The sequence below is a fragment of the Canis aureus genome, chromosome 7 (assembly GCF_053574225.1).
Source record: "Canis aureus isolate CA01 chromosome 7, VMU_Caureus_v.1.0, whole genome shotgun sequence".
In the NCBI taxonomy this organism is placed as follows: domain Eukaryota; kingdom Metazoa; phylum Chordata; class Mammalia; order Carnivora; family Canidae; genus Canis; species Canis aureus.
The window spans coordinates 17,683,248-17,703,938 of NC_135617.1; the positions used below are offsets into that span (position 1 = coordinate 17,683,248).

General features: G+C 35.3%; 1 long non-coding RNA gene across 1 annotated transcript in view; it reads left to right on the forward strand.

The window, feature by feature from the left end:
• LOC144317104 (uncharacterized) overlaps positions 1-5,426 on the forward strand; it is a 72,246-nt gene extending 66,820 nt beyond the window's left edge. Inside the window, exon 3 of the long non-coding RNA XR_013382985.1 lies at positions 949-5,426. This is a non-coding gene — a long non-coding RNA (uncharacterized LOC144317104). The remainder of the gene's footprint in view (positions 1-948) is intronic.
• Positions 5,427-20,691: the final 15,265 nt, after the last annotated feature.

Below are 20,691 nucleotides of genomic sequence, written 5' to 3' on the forward strand. Positions count from 1 at the left end.
TCCTGCTGTAGATGAATTCACCAGCTATGGCAGCCAGGGATCCTCATGACCCATTTCAATTACAAGTTCTGCTGCTCCTGGAACCACCATTTGTCCCTAATATTTAAGTCATGGTGCCTAATGGACACATTCTAACAACTCACTGTAATTAAAAAATCTCTCTTCAACTGCTCATCTCTTAGGACTTGGCTTCCATGGGAAGATGGAAATGGGCAGTTTCTTCAGGCATGTCGTTATAGATCCAAACTCCGAATTATAGGTATATGAGACAACTTTTGAGTATCAATCAGTATCCATTTCAAACATTATGTGAACTTTCTCTGATAAAGAAAAATTATCTCACACTTACCCCGCGTTTCCTTTCAATGTAATTTTATTGGTTACCTGGTAATTTAAAATAATTTAAATAATTCATTAAATTTAAATTTAATTTAAATAATTTAATTTGATTTTTATATATTTATAATATATATTATGTTTTATATAATTATTTTTATATAATTTATATATATAACAAATTTAAATTAAATAATTTAAATAATATGCTTAAAATTTTGTCTTAATTCATCATTTATAGATAATTCCTCCTTATCCTTTACTATCACAGAGAAGCTAGTATTTAAGATATGAGGAAACAGTTTACTTGTCAAACTCTGGCATGGGTGCCCGTGTGGAATTATTTTTTTCCCTTCTGCACTCCTTTCCAAAACCGCCTAAGAAAGGAAGGGTAATTTTGTGAATCTTTGCATATATAAAAATATCTTTATTCTACTCTTACCCTTGAATGAAAAAATTCCAGGTTGAAAATTACTTTCTTCCTGAATTATGAGGTGCTATTGTTGAAAAAGCTTGATGTAATTCTGATTCTTATTCTTTGGATGTGACTTCTTTTTATTAATTAGTTAACTAATTAATTAATTTTAAAGATTTTATTTATTTCTTTGACAGAAGGAGAGAGAGAACCAGAGAGCACAAGTGAGAACAGCAGAGGGAGCAGGAGATGCAGGCTTCCCGCTCAGCAGGGAGCCCAATATGGGCTGGATTCCAAGACCCCAGGATCATGACCTGAGCTGAAGGCAGACACTTAACTGACTGAGCCACCCAGGCACTGCTGGATACGGCTTCTTTTTAAAATGATTATTATTAATTGTTTAGGGTTGTCTTTTAAACATGGTATTCTGAAATGTCATGATGATATACCTTATTTGGGATATTTAAAAATAATTAATTGTGCTGGTACATTTTTGGGTTCTTTAATCTGGAAATGCAAATTTTTTAGTTTTGGAAAAGTTTGCTTTTAAAAATATTTTTATCCCATGACTTTCCTTCTTTCCTCTTTATGAAACTCATAGTAATTAGTTATTTGAGCTCTTGGTTTGATGCTTTTAATTCTTAGCTTTTCTCTCATATTTTCCTTCTTCTTGACATTTTGTTTACTTCAAGGCTTCTGTAGAAATTTTTTTCAACTGTTATTTTAGTTCTTCCTTCTAATTGACATCATTTTTATTGATGAAAAACTTCTATCTCCCTGATACATTAATTTGAGGTTTGGTTTTAATTTTGAAATGTTCTTGCATTTCATGCATTCTCTCTCCTCTGGATTTCTTTTCTTGGTTTGCTTACTTGGCCTTTTTTTATATTCTGGAGACTTTCCACACATATTTCCTAAACCTTGATGACCATTCCTATTTAACAACAAGGCCCTCAAATTTTAGTTGGAAGCTCTGTGACCTCTGGTGCTTGCAGTGAGTACTCCTCACTGTTGTGAAGTTGGTCTGAATAATGGCCCATCACCCAGGCCTCATTTATCCATGCAAGGAGGTCAATCTCTGCAATCTTTTAATATCTTCAGAAAAAAATTCTTCACTCTTCTACATGGGGCCTGATCATTGGTTTCTATTCATCTGTGTAGGGTGAGGCAGAGGTCTTGGGATCAGTCTGTTATTGACAATGGTTTAATAATTACTCTTATTTTTAATTGTGTACCTCATCCTTGCTCTCCTCTGGGCCTCATAGTCCAATGATTTTATCTTCACTATTCAATATTATTAGTGACTAAACCTTTATACCTATGCCTGTATATCCCTGGAGATAAGGTACCTGACCACTTGTATTTAGTGTGTGGAAGTGGAAAAGGGAAATTGAAGTGTTAAACATAGACTGTCAACCTATCTTCTGCATCCCTCCTCATCCCTGCCCCATATCTGTTTTATTCTCTATAATTTTCTGCCTTCCTTTGTATCAAATGTTTCTAAATCCTGTGCTTTACTGAGTTCCTGAAGGGGCTGGTGCTGGGAAATAGCCTGTTTTTCATCAACATCCCCTTCTGCATGCCGTTAGTCTGGGATTCTATCTCCCAATATGTTTTTCCTGTCATATTAGCTAAAATTTTTCTGAGATCTCTAGTTTCTTGATCTCAGAGCTAATAAACATATGTTCAATGTGGTAGTCTTGAAGCTGTCAAATACAAAATAATTTATATATAGGGATACCATTTATTGAGCCTTTATTATGTGCCAGTCATTGCACTCAGCACTTTATATATGTTATTTCATGTAATATTTCTAATTTCCATTTTATATATGAGGAAACTGAGGATCAGAGAGATAGTAAAGATTAATATAAGATTCCCAATACAAATTTTTATTCCAATGAGAATCAGAGTGTCTTTCATCCCACGAGGTATTAGCTAATGGCAAGACTATGAGTATGTATTTTGATGATAAGTTTATATATTAGGCATTTTATGTCTAGTTGAATGACAGGAAATGTCATTTACAATAAATATTGCAAATTTGGAAAAGGATGGATAATTTGTTACTGTGGATTTTTTCAAAGAGTTATTGAGGGCATATCTGAAAGGTACATATCCTATCCAGTGTGACTTTGTCATAAATAGCACATGCAAGGGTTGTATTCTAATCAAGGTTCATTAGTGAGTGAAAAATATGTTGTACTTTATGACATGAAGACTATAAACTACAAGATACAAACGAATGGAAGAAATGTTCTGGTGAGGAAAAGGATGCACAAATGTCCTGGGATCTCACTCCCAGCAAACTCATTCCTTATTATTATTATTTTTTAATAATAGAAAGAATCTTGATCTCACTAAACAGAAAACTTCGAGCTCACATAGTTAATGATAGACAGTGTACATTTCGAGTCTTCAGCATTGCTGTAGGCTTACAAATATCCAGCTACTTTAGAAAAAGTTTTCTTTATCATTCATAAAAAATCCATCAAAACTCTTTCACCAACAATAAAAGATTTTTTTTCCTAAGGCAGAAGAATAATTAGCCTGATTTTTGCTTCCTTAGTCCTATTCTTGCAATCAAACAAAATAGAACCAGACTTGAGATGAAGGCATGTATTACCTTCAGGGTCTTTTCTTAGTAGGACGAAAGAGATTTCTTCCATTCTATGTTTAGGAACTACCCTCCAAACACCCTGGAGCTAGAAACACTAGAATTTTGTACTATTCTTTTTTGATTCACTAGTCTCCTTTGTAACAGCTTTTTGGGGGGTGTGGTGGTGGAAGAGTGAGTTTCTGACTTTGTGTGTAACTTTTTATTTTGATATACTTTCAACTTACAGAAATATCTCAGGAATGTAATGGGAACTAGAAATATACATAACAATACTGAGATTCAATTATTTTCATTCTGTCTCATTTGCTTCCTCTCTATATACTTGCATATTATTCTTTTTTTTCTGAATCATATGAGAGTAAATTGAAGAGATCACAAGTTTTACACCTAAATAATATAATTCACAGTGTGTTTCCTAAGAGTATGTTATTTCTCTTACCTTTTGACAACATATTTATCAAAATGAGGACATTTTCTTATATTTTCCCTATTCCCATGAGCATGGATTGCATTTATTTTTTATGTCTCTTTGGTATCTTTTAATTTGGAAGAGATCATCAGCCATACTTAATATTTCTGGTCTTAAATTTTTGAAGGGTTATAGATCAGTTATTTCATAGAATATTCCTCAATTTGAGTTTATATGATGTTTCATCATTATAAGTTTCAGGTTATGCATTTTTGTCTTGAATTTCACTGAAGTGTTATTTTAGCCTTGTCAGTGAATCCTATCAGGGCACATGTTTCAAACTACATTAAAATTAGTGACATAGGCTTTGGTCACTTGGTAAAGTGATGTCTACCAGGCTCCTCCATGGTAAAGTCATCATTTTCCCTTCCTAATTAATAGGTAGCTTGTGGAGAGAATATGTATCCTATTCATCAAACTTTTATCTACTAGATTTGATGTCCACTCAAGGTTTTTTTAACTCCATCATTCTTTCTTCATTTACTGGTCTACATTCTACCATAAAGAGTGCATTTCCTTTTTTGGGGGTGTTTATCTTTTAATTCTTTTATGTATTTATGTCAGTATGGAGTCATGGATTCTTATTTACTCACCAGGTTATAATCTGTTACTATCAGTATTTATTTTGGTGGTCAAATTGTCCCAGATTCGGCCAGTGGGAGTCTTTTTGAGCTGATTCCTGTGTTCATTTGACATCTTCCCTTATTCTTTACTTTTTTACTTTCTGTCACAACAAGAGGTTCCAGACTTATCTTGTACTTTGCATGTCTTAGCACTGGTATCATCTATCTCTCCTAGGAATCCTGGTTCCATTTAGTGGAGAATAAATTTAGAAACTAAGACCTGGAAAGTAGGCATGCCACTGCTACTGGTGTCTGCTTCCATGCCTTCTCAGTGGATAGAAAACATACGTGTGTGTGTGTGTGTGTGTGTGTGTGTGTGTGTGTAAGTGAGAAAACTTCCTCCAGTTATCTTCAATATATTTATTTGTTTGCTGAAGCCTAGAATACACAAAGGAGAATTTCAGAATTGATAAGCTGCAAAGAAAACCTACTAGCTTAATACTTTCTTACTTACTAGCTTAATACTAAGTTTTCTTTTTGAGGTAAAATTCACATAAGTTGAAATATATAAATCATAAAGACACAATTCAATGAGGTCTGAAAAAACAATATACCCACATAGCTGAATCTATAATAAGACATGGAATATATTCTTTACCAAAAAGTTCTCTAATTCTTCTTCCTGGCTAATGAACTCTCCTAAACCCCAAGAAAACCACTCTTCTGATTTTTTTCACCTTAGATTGTTTTTGGCCTTTTAAAAAATTTTGCATCAATATAATGCTCTCTCTATATCTATATATCTGCACCTATCTATATATAATGTATGTATAAATCTTTTTGGCTCTTTTGTTAAGTAAAATGTTTTTGAAACTTACATGTTGTTGCATACATCAGTGCCTCATACCTTTTATTACTCAGTAGTGTACCATTGCATAAAAAACCAGTTTATCCCTTCTTTTATCGACGGACAATTGAATTGTTCCCAGTGTTAGGCTATGAATAAAGCTGCTATGAACATTATGTACAAGTCCTTGTGTGAATGTATGTTTTCATTTCTCCCAGCAAATACATAAGAATGGAATTGCTGAGTCATGTGGTAAGGATGTGTTCATTGGACATAAAACTGTCGAACTCTTGTCTGCAGTGGTGCCATCTTTTTTGCATTCTCATCACAGTGTATGAGAGTTCCAGTTCCTCTATATCCTTGTCAACAGTTAATATCTTAAGTCTTTTAAATTTTGGTTATTTTGGTTATTCCAGTGAGCATGTAGTCCCATCTTATTGTAATTTTAACTTGAATTTTCTTGGTAACTTATGATGCTAACCACTTTTTCATGTGCTTATTATGTATTTCCCTTGTTATTTATTAGTTCCATTTATTAATATTAATATTATAAATGATTCTGAAAAATCACAAATAAATGTTGACTTCTGTAAAATATTTTCTGCATCCATTGAGATGGTTTTGTCTTATTTATGTTCTGTTAAAAAGATAAATTATGAACTATAGAAATGATCCCTGAAAAGATGAATTACATTGATGGATATTTTCAAGGAACCAACTTGCAGTTTTGTTAATTAATAATTTTCTCTTTATTTTCTTTGTTCTACTTGCTTTGTTTTCATTTGTTCATATTTTGCTGAATTCCTAACATGGACTCTTAAATATCTGATTTCAAATCTTATTTTCTAATGTAATCATTCAAAATTATAAAATTTCATCTAACCACTGCTTTATTTGCATCACACAAATACTGACAGGTTGTATATTTATCATTATTCATCAGAAATAATGTCCAGTTTTCAGCCATCAAATCTTTTACCCATTAAATCATACCATTTTGGTAACTGTGTGTATTGCTTGTGTGTAAGGCTCTTGGTATCTGCTTTCATGACCTATGTTGACCACAGTTATCAAAATAGTAACACAAAACTTGTACCTGATCCCAGAGTCAGTTACCCAAAATTAACTAATGGTAATTTTATCTGTGCTTCATATTTGAAGTTAATTCTACAGATTCATTGTCATGGAATGTATGCTCCCCTCTACCTCAGCCTCCATTATGATAGAGTTATGATTCTGTTCACATGTGTAGTCCTTGGGGAATGTGCAAGAAACATGCTTCGTCCTTTTTTTGCTGTTCATCTTCCAAACCCCTTTTATATTTTAAGAAATATCCTATTCCTAAAATCTTGATTGAATGCAGAGTCCCAGCTCCCGATACAGAAGGCAAAGGAGGACAGACATTCTTCCCCTTTACTAGCCCCTGGCATTTAAGGTATATGAGTTGGTGATATTAGCTCAGCAGATTGAATGCTTCTGCTGGAGACATTGACTCCAAAGTAGTAAATAAAAAGATGGAGGGACAGTTTGGAATACAGTACCAGTTGCAATGTATAACAGTGACTACAATGGCATCCAGTGGTTTCTCCAGTAATTCCCAGTGACAGCAGTGTCTGATGGTTATAAGGGTGGGGAGCTAATGGCAGCTTTCTGACCAGACCGGTTTTGCAGTGACCTCACCTATTGCTCTTCTGCCTGTCTGCGTGGTTCCTGCCTTTTTAGGGAGCCTGATATCCAATTTTCCTAACAATTCTTAATATCCTACAACTTTCTGGTAAGAACCACTTCTGCTTAAGTTAAACAGAACTGATTTTTCTTTCTTGAGGCCAGGAACCCTAACAATTACAGGACTCAAAGATCAAAGGTCAGAAGGACAGTTTGTTGCCAGTAAATAGAAATACAGGAAATGAAAATCCAGTGTATCTCTCATTACCAGGTAGCAATAGTGCCAACTTCTCAGCTTCAAGCTGTAAGTCAGGTGAGTACATGTAACATAGAATGATTTAGAATTTATTCTCTTAGGTATAAAATGATGAAATCTACAGGGTATTGTAAATGGTGTGTGGTAGCAAATGACAAAAAGTATATCCTAATTCTTATACACAGATCAACTGTTTTTCATCAGTAATGTTAGAGGTAGAGAATTATTAAAAACATAGATCATTCTTTCATGGGATGGTATAATACTATGAGCATCCTAAAAATTCTATCAGAAAATAATAACTACACCTTAAGGAAATATGTATATGGTTTCATGGCAAAAATAGTCCAGCTTAAGTGTTTTTCTATAGACTGTGTGTAAACTTGGAGTTGTATAGTTACAGTATAGATGATACGGCTTTTCACTACCAAAGTGTAGCCTGCATAGATGCTAACAGTAAGAGCTAACATTTGCTTTACTACTAACACTTCTATATAATTTAGAATTATTTTTAGCATTAATTACTTCTTTAACTTTTTTTTTTTTTTAGGACATTAACATTAAGATACAGCATTAGAAGGAAAGCTACATGAGCACATGACTGGAGACACAGGTGTCGGGCAAGCAATTAGGCACAAATAACATTAAACACTGCACTCATTTTTTTCTGCAGTAGTATAATTAATCTCCTAAAGTCCGTTTTCCAGAAAATGACACCTTTTAAACTTTTAAATCTAAACTAACTTAGAAGTTCATGCACACGTTTTGATGCTATTTCATACAGAATTGGTTCAGATGTGGAATCAAGATTACAGCCTTGATGAGGAGAAGGGCGTGAGTAGGGAATCAGCACTTTTTAAAAGTTTCCCCAGGTGATCCTGACATGTAGGCAAGTTTAAGAATCTATGTGATAACCGATGGCCTCAGGGTCTTGCCTTCTACCCTAAATTGCTTTTCCCGAAAGAATAATGGTGACAGGTTTTTAAAATAAAGGAGAAGAAAATCATCTTCCATTTTAGCTGTGTAAATGAAGACTATTTTTAAAAAGCTATTTAATATTTGATTATTACAAAACACTAGCTATCCTGGAAGAGAAAATAATCTTCTGCTTAAATATTTAATTACTTAAGAATCAATCAATCATATACCATATTTTCTCACATAATATATTCTCTGGGAGTTTCTACCTTTAAGATAAGGTTAGATGAATAATATTATCAGTTAATATTCTTATAGCCACTCCTGAGAAGGTGAAAGTCATAAACGTTGGGTCAGATGTATCTTCAACTTGGAGCAAAATTGCACTCCTTTTCTACTCTCACCCAAGTCTTTAGTAATTGATCTGACCTCTGGGAGAGGTATTGGGAGTGCTTATAAGTTGTTCTCTGTTTCTTTTTAGCTGCTTGACACCTCTTCACCTTCACTGACCAAAGTCTTCTGGGTAATTCTATAGCCACTGACAATCACAGAAGACTGCCTTGAGAAGCACGTGGAGAATAGAAATACATTTCCTCCTCAACTCTGGATGTGGAGTAGGAAGTGGATTATGGAATATATAGATACACACACAATTTTGAACATAAAAAGCAATTTTGAACACAAAAAAGTACAATGAAATAAAGGAATAAGAGTGAATAAGTGCTATAAAAGATATAAAAAGTAATTATGCTGGTAGTGAATAAAACTGAAATAAATACATGTAATTTGAATAACCTGAATAACTTAACATTATATTTTTTTTATTCAGAAATTACCTGGAGAAAAAAATCCAAACACAAACTAAATACATTCGTTATGCCTATGCTACTCAAGTTAGGATGCCAGTGTGGTGCCTAGTGGTCCCGGGTGAGGACCAGAATCCACTGCTTCCTCCAGTGCTTTGTTTCTGATTGCTATGCAGTTGATTGCCCAATTTCCACTCCCATTTAACCGTTTGATTGTAAGAGAGCTGGACTAAATGAGAGTTTCTCATTAAACTGCAAATTTTGCCATTACAAAACTGTATTTTCTAGTGAAAGTGAAAATTTCCACAGACACAGGTATGTATAAGAACACTTTACATTGGGATCCCTGGGTAGCTCAGCGGTTTAGCACCTGCCTTTGGCCCAGGGTGTGATCCTGGAGACCCAGGATGGAGTCCCACGTCAGGCTCCCTGCATGGAGCCTGCTTCTCCCTCTGCCTGTGTCTCTGTCTCTCTGTCTCTCTCTCTCTGTCTGTGTGTCTCTCATGAATAAATAAATAAAATCTTAAAAAAAATCTTTAAAAAAAATACATTTTAGAGATGCCTGGGTGGCTCAGTCAGTTGAAGCATCTGACATCAGCTCAAGTCATGATTTTGAGGTCCTGGGATGGAGCCCCACATTGGGCTCCCTGATCAGAAGGGAGTCTTGTTTCTCTCTCTCCCTTTCCCTCTGCCTCTTCCCTTACTCATGCTCTGTGTGTCTCTCTCAAGTAAATACATTTTTTAAAAAAGAATACATTTTAAGAATAGGCTGTATGAATTCTTTTGGAAGGAAATCTCCGTACTCTTTGTTTGAAATCACCTCCAGGCACTTTTCACATGTCCACTAAAATAGCCAAGTGGATTCCTTTTTATTTTTTATTATTTTTATTTTTTTTAAATTTTTTTGCCAAGTGGATTCCTAAAGTAAATTCAGTCACCAGGTGTTTATGTAAACGCAGAACATTTTTATAATTACTTTGGTTTCTGTTCATTGTGAATACATTTCATTAGTCCTAGTATCATCAGAAAGCAAGTGTAATGAAAAACCAGGGAGATGTTCCTGAACTGGGGAGATGTGCGTCGCTGGAAGAGTTAACAAGTCTTTTTCCAGGTTTTCAGAGTTTATCAGTTTGGAGCGAAAAGTTTAAAACGACTGCTTGGCCTTGTAGACAAGGTTCAGGACCCTAAGCCTACAGCCTGTGTCTGCAGGGTGGTACCCAGAGAAGGAGGCAAGGAGACAGCGCTCCCCAAGAGGGAGGCATCAGAAAGCCCCCTTCGAAGGACTCCCCAAACAAAGTGAAGCTAGAGGAGGGTTTCTCCAGCCTCTGTTTCCCAAGGGGCGCTTTGGCCCCTGCGAAGTAACGCTTTCGCTTTGATTTCCCTTTAACGAAGCAGGTGAAAGGCCATTTGGCACCAGGCGGTTCCTTTTACTCCAGCTGCTTGTGAAGAGCGCGGTTGCCAGGCAACCAAGTCCCTGGCTCTCTTTGTGCCTACATCAGGCTAGGAAATTTGGAGGTTTTTAAAGCTGTTGTCTGTTGCAGACAACTTACACCGAAATGCTTTTAGGTTTTTGAGGCTATTTTTTAATTCCTTGCAGTAAAACTACATTATCTCTCCTAATTTTCTGTTTTGTACAAGAGACTGTTTAAGTGTGTATGGCTCTATTTCCACAGGAAAATACCAAGACCTTGACTTCCAAATCACAAGTCATTTACATTTTAAAAGAAGAGCAAATGAGCATCACAGCTGCATTTCATATGTTCCTTCCTGTCAGCTTATTTTTATTTATTTTTTATTTTTTTGGTTTTCTTTCTTCTCTCCTTCTTTTGCTTTTTTAAATTTTTATTTGCTTTTCTCTCTTTTGCCCCCTCCATTCCACCTCACTTCGATGTATGCTTGTTTTATCTCTTTCTTTCTTAGTCTATCCGGGACGTGAACTCTGTTATGTATGCATTCATTTTTAATCAATTGCTCAGCCAGTGAATTTGAAGTGAATCAAGCTTTTCTTTACAACCTTCCTGGTTCATATTTTCTTCTTACTTCAAACTCCTTTTATTTTTATTTTTCTAACCTGTGGCTGGGGAGGGCCATTGGGAGATAACTGACAGACTATATTCATTTGTTATTTGGACTTGTCTTGTTCCTGACAGAGAAACCTACACCATTACTTTCTGAACCTCCCAATGTGGTCTCTTTGCTTATATGGTAGCCCTCTTGGCACATTCCATTAGCCCTGAACCCACAGAGTTCTCAAAGGTATTTTGGTCCTACATCAATGTAGGACATTCTCTAACATACTTAATGGAATGAAGATATTTCATGGAAGACCATTCAATTTAAAAAGACATGAAAAGGATATGCTTCCTTTTGTTCTTTTTCTCTGCATCTGGCAACAATGCCTCAAAATAAATGAGAACAAATTGGTCTGGCTGCGCTCTTACTATCAGTGCTTGATTCTGGTGCTGCAAAGGGAAACACCTGGTAATGAGAAAAAAGAAAAAAAGGTCAAAGTTCTGGAAAGATGTATACTCAAGACAGTGATGTATTTCAAATTTGGACACTTTCTGGTACTCGCTCCACCTTCCCACTCTGCCAAAACAAAAACAAAAAGGGACCCTGGTATTTATTTATCATTGTGAGGTAATAAGCAGTAAAAGGATTTTTATTTATTTGATCACTAAAGATATGTTATAATATAGGAGTGGACCTATTTGACATAATTGCCTGAAAATTCACTGTAGCAGATGAATCTATCTGTTAAGGCTGTTAAATGAAAAATGGGCTTAATTATTAATATACTTACTGCTGTGATTTTGAGTGAGTAGTTATGCAGTCAACTTTATATATTTCTAGAATTTATAGTAAAAACTACTCTCCCTTTATGACTCAGTATGGAGATCTCCATATATTTGCTATGAAAACCATAATAGAAGAGTTTTATCCCTTTGTATATGATAAAATAGGGTACTGTATTATATATAGTAGGCCAGAAACAGGAAGTATGGGTTTTAATCTGACTTCGATCCCTAGCCAGCTTTTTTGACTTTGGGCAATTCCCTTAATCTCGGTCTCAATTCCCTCTCCTGTAAAGTTGTGAGGTTGGAGTAAATCTTCTCTGAGATACATTCTGCTATTAAAATTCTATTATTGAATTTGAAAACCACTAAACCTTTCAGTGAGCATGATTTAGGAAAGGAAAGACACAACTTTGTTTTAGCCAGTAAAGTTTTTAAGCGAAAAAAGTGTTTAAACCTTTGTATTTGTTAATTGAGCTATCTTTTTTACTTAGACATGCAAGTTCAAAACCATCTGTTTCTGACTCCCTAGCCAAGGGTTTAAAAAGTACAATTTTTGGAGATTGCTCATGCTTCATCACTTAGTAGTTGTGGAACATGGGTATGTTCCTTACAGTCTTTGTGCTCAGTTTACTCATCTGTCGATAGGGAATAATAACAGTACTCGTAACCTAGGGATATTGTGAGGATTAAGTGAAATGATTCATGTAAGCTCTTAGCAAGTGACTAGAGCATTGCTATGTTCTCGGTAGACTCTGCTGTCGCCAGCTATCCTGGGCTATTAGCACTCCATACTTTATTAGTGTAATAATAACCTCCTAGTTTTAAAGTCTTTTCATTTAAAAATCTGTTCTATACATTCCTCCCAGCTTAGACTGCCCCAAATACAATTCTCATAATTTCCCTCTCCTGGTAAAAAGCAATAGCAACAGATTTCCAGTGAACCCATAACCTGGCATTTAAGGCTCTCATTAATATATTGCTTCAATTTATCTTCCCAGCTTCATTCTATTACTTCCTCATATATAAATGCTCTGCCTGAGTGGAACTCTGCAAATGTCGCTGAGAACAAGTGCTCTGCTGGTCTATTATACAATTAAGAGCAGAGGTTATGATACTTCTTTATACCCCTTTAATCTAAGACCTGGTACACAGTGGGTAAGTGATACTTGTTTAAATGAGCAGCCTCTGGTCATACTGTTTTCCTCCCAGAAGTCCTCTGTTCTTACCTTTGCCTGCATAACACCTAGCCTTCAAGGTCCCATTCAAATATCATGAGTTACTGCAATTCATAAGCTATCCACTTCCTCTCACGTATCTATCTGGTAATAACATGTATCTATTTGGTAGCATTTATATTCTGCTGTGATTATAATTATTTCTGTCATTATCTTATGTCCTAATTTTTCAGTGGCACGGAGAGCAGCGTACTATGTCTCATTCAATTTTACTTCCTGCAATGCCTAGCATTTGGCTTTGACTATCTTAACTGCCAGTGGCTAGTTGTTGAGTGAGTGAACATGACTAACAAAAATATTATTCATTGTTTTGCCATCCTCTAGAAAAAAAAATCCTATTTCCATAGAAGCAAATCTACATTACTTGCCAGGCTTCAGAGTCTCTCCCATGTCTATTCACATCCTTTCTGTGTAACATGATTTTAGGTAGCTGCCCAAGTCCTACTGGCCTTCTCAGTATTGCATGGACATGGCGTAGTTATTCTTGCTCCTATCTCCTTGCTGATGTTTCCTAGGCCTGAGTCCGATCCTGTCTTCATTTCAACTATCCAAACCTTATTTCAGGCCCCATCTTAGTTTCTGATTTCCCAATGGAGCACTCCATGATTATTTCGGCAATGTTTCTTTTCTTTCACAACTGAAAGGAGAAATTAATACACTTAATTTAGTACTTAATCATATAAAGACCCCCCCCCCCCACCGAAACCCAGAACAATGAAACTGGGAAAGAATTTAAAAATGTGATACTACAGAAATTATAATGTGGAAACTTGAGAGGGTCTATTTCCATATTAATCTACTTTCTGGGTTATCTTCTATTATCTATGCAGATTTGCATCAATGACTACTTGTTTATGAGATATTTAAGCAACTGAATCACTTCTAGCAAATAGTATGACTTTACACATGGTAAGTGCTGATTATATTCTAATTCAATAGAAAAATACAGCTTATATTTGTATCTTATTTTGCATGTGTTTTACTCTTTTAACCCAATTAGATATTAGGTCCTTGAGGGGTGAGGTCAAATCCAGAACCCTTTGGATTTCCTACATTAGTAAGCATAATGCTGATTGTGCTGGAGATTCTCAACACATGAACAATATCCATTGTTAGGTGGGACCTACCTGCCAAAATGGCCTAGTTTTTACTTTAAATTTATTTTGTAATGCCTGACACTCTAACCTCATTCCGTTTTTCCCAGTCTATTGGTTCTAAGTTACTGCCATACTTACAGTTTTTCCTTGCTCTATTGCCTTCTAATTTACTGTCATACTTACTGGACTTCTCAGTAAATAAGGCAACTAAAGCTCTATCTTTAGAGAAGATATACACAGATACATCATGGGGGTAGGTACACAGGGTGGGAGAGGATTTGCTTTCTATATCACATTCATACTATTTTCACCTTTGAAGATGAAAATGGGATGTATTATAAATATTTTTTGAGTGGTCTATGTTAAGAATAGTCTGCTAGAACATTTATATACACAATCAAATTTTCTCTTCTCAATAAGCCTATGCAGTTGATGGTACTAAAATGCATTTATAGACTTGAAAACTAAAGCTAAGAAAGAAGGAATTTACTCAAATCTTTATCCTTAAACCTGATCTCAGATCTGTCTGATACCAAGGTTCCCACTAACAGAAGGAAATAAGACAGTGGATTTCCAACTTCAATGAACAGAAAAGTCACCCAAGGAACTTCTTAAAATACATATTACTGGGATCTGTTCCAAAGATTCCAGTTTGTTAAGATTTGGAGAAAGGCCCAGAAATGTATATTTTAACAACAAGAAAAAGGATTCATTCAGAAAAATTTTGACATAAGGAATAGTTATGATAATAATAGTAATAATAACAACTATACAACCTATGGATCAATAGCACACTGTCTACCAACTACTGTACCACATTACTATTCATCAGATATTGTGTTGTGAAGCATTTAATATATTTTGTCATTTAATTCTTTCCACCACCCTATGAAGCATATATTATTAGCATTTTCCGTATATGTAAGAAGGGATCTAGGGTCAGAGAAGTCACATAGTTGGCGAGTGGTAGAAAGAATCTGATTTTAAAGCCCATGCCCACAACTATAGGGAAAGCCAAATGACAGGAAAACCAGGGAGACTGCTGTCATAGAGCCCACAGGAAGAGAACACAAGAGCAGAGCATGTCAGTGCCAGAGTTAAGTAGGACAGGTAATGAGAAACATTCCCCGGATTTGTCAATGAGAAGGTCATTGCTGATGTTAGCAATACAGACTTGAGTAAAAAGTTGGGAGGAGTAATGGGAGTAGTACGGTGGAATATAAAGAGCTAAGATGAATGGAAAGATATAAAAAATAGAGAGCTTAAATCCCCATTTTATGAGTTACCAACAAAAAGCAAGGGAATGAGGGGAGGTTGTTTTAGGGGAGAATGCAAATTTGGTGAGCATTTTAAAAATATGGGATATTTATGAAAATGCAATGAAGAAGGAACAATGAAGAAAAAGAGATGGATAAGGATAAAAAAAGGTAAAATTAATTACACAGAGTTTTGAAGAAGATGGGATAGATCTTTTAGCTTTTTTTAGAGGTACGTATCTTTCTGGGGTAAGAGGGAATAGGGAAAGGATGAGCATAGCTGTGGATAGATATGAGTATTTACTAGAGATGCAGATGTGGGCATTTACCTATAGTCCAATGGAAAGTTAAAGTAGCTCATGTATGATGGACTTTATTCTTTGTGCTGGGAAAATTAATAGAGCCCTCAAGCAAATTATTTATTTATTTATTTATTTACTTATTTATTTATTTTATTTTATTTTATTTTATTTTATTTTATTTTATTTTTTTAAATTTTTTTTTTCCTCAAGCAAATTAATGAAAATTTAGTATAGCTACTGTGAAGAGGTCGAGTCAGAACTGACTAGAAATATAAAAAAAGATTGTTGTGGGGTTAAAAGTCCAGCTGAGGGGAAAAGTCATGTATTTTAATAGCATCAGTATGCATTACTGTGTAGTTTTTGTTCAATGGTGATGAGTGGAGGCAAGGAAGTAGATACCACAATTGAGTTCATCTTAGTCTAGGGATTTAGTAAAACAAGTAGTGTGGGCAACAGTGACATGTATTTGAAGGTGTGGATAGTAGGTTTGGTGAAATGAAGGACTCTGGGACTGGAAATTAGGGAAGGCAATGAAGCTAGTAGAGACTTATAGAGGTAAGGGTGGCTAAGGAATTGAGTTTGAAAGAGATGGTAAAGTAGTAAATAGTAAAAATAGTGAAAGAACTGGAAAAGTATGCAGTTATGGGCTGAAAATGGGAATGAGTAGGACCTGTTATGTTTTAGTGCACATGGCAGCAAACTGAAAGAAATGCGGTTTCTTAGTTCCATGATCCAATCTATTTTTTCTCTTACTTTTTAGAAATATGAAATCCTAATGTCTAAGAATGAGGTCTAATTTTGGTGTTGTGTTGTCCTCTCAGGTACTGAGGGTTTTATGATTACCCTGGACCCCTTATGCCACCAATTCTGCTATCAATTACTCTGTTAGTCAAATTAGGACCAAGAAGTATTGATTCCTCTAATTTCTAGAATAATAACTGCAATGTGTGGGCCATACTTCTGGCTCATCTGGGCAGTATGTTAAAAATGTACATTTCTGGCCTTTCACCAGACCTACTGAATCAGAATTCCTGTGGGAATAGATCCCAAAGAATCTGTATTTTTAATAAATTCCAAAGGAGATTCTGACTCAGATGACTATTTCAGGAGAGGACAGTTTCAATTGGGCAGAGTTTATTAGATTTTTGTCCAGTGATTTACAATTCATACTCAGTATGTTTTTGCTGTTGACTCCTATTTGTGGAGCAATAATACTGCTGGTGAGCTTTAAGGTTGGGGTGGAGAGGCAAGAAAGCAACAATTCAATCTTGAAATTGGTACATTTCCTAAATTTCTTTTACACATAACCTCTCTTACTCATGTTTGGAAAAACAAAACCAAGAAAGCTCAAAGTGCAAGAGATATATAGAATTAAACTTGACAGAAAAAGTCTAAACAGCAAAAATGACTACAAGTAAAAAGTATTTTAGAGATTGGGTAGGTGTGGAGAATGAGAGGCGGGTGAAAATTTCAATTTGGAAAGTGTTAATGGTGGTTAATTTGGTGTTAATGGTGACCACAGATGTACTGCGCTGCTTTCATTTGCATTAGACATCTGGTAGATGCCCACACATTTGGAACTTATGCTGTTGCTACATTTTGCTTTTTTGGTAGTTCTGTGATCAATTAATAATAAATGGTATATCTTGCCATCAACTCTTGTGTCATTATATCTTCTACATTGAAAACTTTCAGTTTACAAATAAGAAGAAATCTTATTTTTGGTATCCTGGTACCTAGAGGCAAGTAGAGCAAACATGATTATTTTCAGTATCTGTCGTCAAGTTTTCAAGGAACAAAGGCACAGTGCTGTATCTAAAATCTCCCCTCAGTGACATAGAAGTCAGGCTTCTGTATATTGGGGCTATGAATCACACAACAAATGAATATCCTTAGAGATGAAAACATTCATCACTTGATAATATTCTACATGGTGATATCATAATCCATCAGCAATGAAAATATTTTTAAAAATATCACTTTGAGAAGGAACCATATCTTAGATAAAGTGTCTTTACATTTGCAAATTGTACTTTTATTATATCTTGATTAATGATTTCAGTTTAACCTAATACAAAAACTCTTTCTCCCCTCTCTCTTTTTCTCCTTCACCTTCCTCCTTTTTCTCCTCCTCCTTTTCTTCTTTCCATCTCCCTCTTCCCCACTCCCCATAGCACGCTAGTACTCTTTTCTTTGCTTCTCTGTGGATATAGGCTCATTAGCATGTTTGTTACTTCATGTTAGAAATCTTACGATAGAAAAAATTACTAGTGTAAGAATAAGAAAATTAAAAATCACATAATCTGAATAAGATTTAGGATATGGAACATGCCTTTCTTTAATGAAGAGTAAATGGCTGTTTCTCCAAGACCATGCAAATTATTCTTCACTTGATAAGAAGTCACAAATTTTCAATGTGGACCATGTAAGTTTTGATTCTCTGAAGTTAATTACCATCATCTTGTCCCTTCTGCTCCTGCTCCTGGTGCTCAGGTGCATGTCTCTGTTCAGTCTGTACTGAATGACATCAGCAAACATTACCATTCTATTGCTTCTACAAATACCATTTTGAATTTTTCATACTTCCCAATGAGAAAAATTTCTTTTAGGTTGGGCCAGAAGAGTCACCATTAGCTCAGTTTATTCACTTAATAAATTCTGTCTGATATTAGTTGTTTCTTTTTAAATGAATATACAACCTCTCTTTTCTAAAATCTATAATCTAGATGCCCTATTCAGTTTGAACTCTGGCTAACAATATTCATATCCTGAGCTATGTCTCTTGGGTTTGTTCATACTTTAGGAATCATGCCTATCTCAGGAGTAACTAGCCCTTGCCATTTTCAGATTCTAGGTCTTAGCCCAACTTGATATTCTTTCAGTATTATAGCTCCAGTGTTCTCTGATCTGAATTCCGGGGCCATGATTAAAACTATGCCATATTGGGCAGCCCGGGTGGCTCAGCGGTTTAGCACAGCCTTTGGTCCAGGGCCTGATCCTGGAGTCCCGGGATCAAGTCCCATGTCGGGCTCCCTGCATGGAGCCTGCTTCTCCCTCTGCCTGTCTCTGCCTCTCTGTGTGTATGTCTCTCATGAATAAATAAATAAAAATCTTAAAAAAAAAACTATGCCATACTGCTCTTTGTTTTAGTCTCAGTACATCTGACTTTGTATTCCCTAATTAGTCCTTTCTTACAGGATAGCTGTCTTCCTTCATTTAGATGTGATTGCCTCATACCTCGATGATAGAAACATTCTCCTAAATTGCCTCTGTGCCACGGCTCCCCAAATCCGTTGTCTATATTATTGCCAAATTAATAGTCCTAAAAATATACATTCACTGCAATACATTCTCTTGTGAAAAACATCAATGGCTCTACGATGCTTACAAAGTGAAACTGGTAATTCTTAGTTCAGCATTTTATGTCTTCATTCACAGTCTGTTCTCTACTTATTTTTTCCAGCCTTATCTCTAGTTATTTTCTTATATTGCCTTAGCTCTGACTTTCTTGATATTGCTGGATTATACTTTTGCTTTTTTATTTATTATATTCTTTCTCCCTAAAGTACCCTCCCTCTCTAACTCACTTAAAGAAATCCTACTCATTTTCTAGGGTCAATTAAATTCTATTTCTTCCGTGAGGTTTCCTAATCATACTTATAGGGCCTTAACTTCTTTATCTAAATTCCTATGGGCTTATGTTTTACTAATTCAGGACTCACAGATATTACTGTAGCTATTTTGAAACATAGCATATCTACTCAAACAGATAGCAAACCCTGAACCAAGGAAACTATTCCTTATATATCTTGTGTATCACAAGTTTGAGTATAATAGATACTTGAAAAGTATTTTTTTTATGAAAAGCATTAGCAAATACATCAAAATAGGATACCTCCATGAGATAGTGAACAATAAATTTAAGATAATGATAATCAACCTTTAAGTATGAGGGGTGAAATTCACTGGTATATAAGACCAATTCTGTGGCACCCATATAATCTCAGTAGGGGATAGTTGGCTTTCAAAACTAATTCCAAGTAGCATATCATAACACTTAAGTAGAGTTCACCAAGGGGAGTATTTACTTTATTGATTCATATAGAAAGTAATGCTAGAACACCTTAGGATTCACCACTCACTAATGTCAAATTTAGCTTTATTATTTGTAAGCAAACAATAAAAAGATCTCAGAAACAAACAAAACCATATGGCATTTGGCTTAAGGGCTCATTCATTCCTTTATTTTTTTGTTCATCTAAAAACTACTTATTTTTAAATTTTTAAAATTTTACTTATTTTTAAATTTTTAAAAAAGATTTTATTTTATTTATTTGAGAGAGAGAGAGAAGGAGCACAAGCAAGGGGAGGGGCAGAGGGGGAGAGAGAGAGAGAGAGAAGTAAACTTCTGACTCAGTGTTTAAACCCAGGACCCTGGGATCATGACCTGAACTGAAGGCAAATGCTTAACTGACTGATCCACCCAGGCACCCTAAAAAATACTTATTGCATATTTACTATACGAAGGCCATTGAACTTGGAACTAGGAATATGATGACAAACTGTTTCCTGGACCATACTGAATCTGGGGAAAATTAAAGTAGTAAATAAAGTATTATTATCACATGAAGCAAAAAATGCATTTGCATTACAAAGATAGACAAGAGAATATGAACTATTTTGGGAAGATGAAGACATATTATCAAATTTTATGAATTCCTCAAAAAAAAAATCTACGTTCCATGAACTGTGCTATGTGGCAAGCATAGGGCAGCTGCTGTGGACTTTATTGTTGTTCACTAATTTAATCTCTTCTCCCCATCATGTGGACAGAGATACTTCCCCATTCCATTGATTTTGCACTGGTCCATGTGATCAGTACAGCTTTGACCAATGAAATGCAGGCAGAAGACACAGTGCGACCATTCTTAAATAAAGCTTAAGAACTCCCATGAGTTTGTTTCCTCTTGCACTATTGTCATTTACTATAAAATCATACTGCATAAAGTCACGGTTTCTTCAGTCTTGATTCCAAAATGAGAAATAAACGTGGAGCAGATATAAACTCAAGCAACCTGGAGTTACACTTAGCCAAGCCCAGCTGAGTC